The following is a 1,984-nucleotide window of genomic DNA, read 5'->3' as shown; positions in this document are numbered from 1 at the left end:
TCGTCGGCTGTCTGATGGCCGCGGGCTGGTACAGCCACAGCCTCCTCCGCGCTGCCCACCAGGGGCCCGGGGCGCAGGGGTCGCGAGGCGTTTGTTCCTCTCACGGAGCATTCAGAAACACAACACGTATTCGCGGCCCGACATGGCCTTGATCTGGGGGCCGAAATTGCGCGTCTCTCTGCCAAGTAAATCGCTCGAGGTGCGGCGGCGGCAGCAGCGTGGTTTGGAACAAGGCTCGACCGAAAAGACACGCGGACTTGCGGAGAAGATCCCCCTTCCCCCACCTCCCCTTTTGTCCGCCTGCTTTTTCACGTTTGCCCCGACGCGGGTCCGGTGCGGAGCGTTCCCACGGTGCGAAGGAGGGCGATGGCCAGGGCCATACACAGATAGACTTTGGCGCAGGGGCCCTTTGCACCCGCCGAGGCGCGGGAGGCCAGGGCGTATCGACGGGCGACGCGGAGCAGGAGAACGGGGCCGTCGTGCTCCATTATTCACCCGAGAGCCCGCCGCGGCCGTCGGGCCAGTGTCCTCCACTGCGTCCACGCGAGCTTACGTGGGGGCGGCGTCCACCCACTCATTTACCTCGGCGTGTTTTTGTTTTGCCCTTTTTACGGTTTTCTTTTCAATTTTTTGCACTGTGTCGCGTCATTTATGTATATTCCTCCCGGGCTGTCTCTTGCACCTGGGCCGCCAGGGCTGAGCCGCTCCCCCCTCCCCCCGGGCTGCACTCTCTTGCACCCTCCGCCTCCTTCCTTCGACCGCGCTGGGCTCGGGGCGCACCGCACCGCCGCGTCCTCCCCTCGCGAGGCGAGCCGAGCCGAGGCGCGGCGGGGCGCGGCGGGCCAGAGGGGAGGAGGCCAACCTTGAATGAATAGGGAGCTCGCCTCCCTTCCCTCCTTGAAGCAGCTGCACGTCAATCTACTCGGGCGCTCTGGACGGGCGGTCGGACGGACGGACGGGCCTTTTAATCAGCAGCACTATACAGTGCGCGCCGCTGACGGCGCTGCGCGTCCTCGTCGCCCCGGGGAGGCGCAGTCAACGCTGCTGCGTCCTCGCGCTGTATTGGGCGCCCCCTTCCCTGTTCGATTGGCTTGTTTGCTTGCTCAGCTGCTGCGACGCATTGGGACCCCGCGGCCCCGCGGTCTCCTCTGCCCCCCGCAGCTGCATAGCGGGAGCCGCCAAACCCGAACGCGGGTTGGGGGCGCCGTCGCGCCGTCGCGGAGGGCGACTTGCTTCTCGTCCACCTCGGTGACCCTCGGCGCGGCGGAGTCAATCAGGCCTGCTTGTGCCGCCGCCATTGTCCCCCAGCCGGTCCCGCTACGGCTGCATGAAGCTGCGCGGCGCCAGCCTTGCGCCAGCAGCGCCCCGAGGGCCCCGCAGCCGAGCCCGCAGCGCAGCGCGGCCTCACTCGCGATGCCTACTTTGTGCTCGTCTCTTTTTCATTCAACTTCTCCCTAACGGCCCGGTGCGGTGCAGCGCGGTGCGGTCCTGGATCACGATCTTCCGTGTCGCTCTCGGCCGATTGGCTGCCAATGAGCGCGGCGTGGGGTGCCGTGGCGCGCGGCGCTCGCTCCCCCACAGTGTCGCGTTTCCCGCAGCGCCTCCGCTCCGCAGCGGTAACCAATCGCTCGATCGGCTCTGGTGGCGGCGGCGCAAGATCTTGGCAGCGTCCTCACCGCGTGGTTTGGAAAGCAGGAAGAAGCTGCAGCGCGGTTCGTGCGTAACCAAACCACCCCGCCCGCAGCAGCGGCGGAGCTGTATGCCGTGGGCGGGGGCGGGCTGCACCGATGACCCTTGCCGGGGCCAGGGGGTGGGTGTGGGCGTGGGCGCAGGGCCCAGCGGGCTGTGCCCGGTCCCGCTCCGCACCGCGCTGCGCTCCACCGCGCCGTTTCACGAGGTGCCCGGTCGCGTCGTGGAGCAGTCATCGGCCACCTCCGCCCTCCCTCCTCCTTGCCCTGTCCGTCTTTGTTCTCGGAGTCACGAC

This window comes from Frankliniella occidentalis, unplaced genomic scaffold (genome assembly GCF_000697945.3).
Source record: "Frankliniella occidentalis isolate FOCC.00 unplaced genomic scaffold, Focc_3.1 Scaffold100, whole genome shotgun sequence".
In the NCBI taxonomy this organism is placed as follows: Eukaryota; Metazoa; Arthropoda; class Insecta; order Thysanoptera; family Thripidae; genus Frankliniella; species Frankliniella occidentalis.
Note: the sequence above shows the minus strand (reverse complement) of the source record.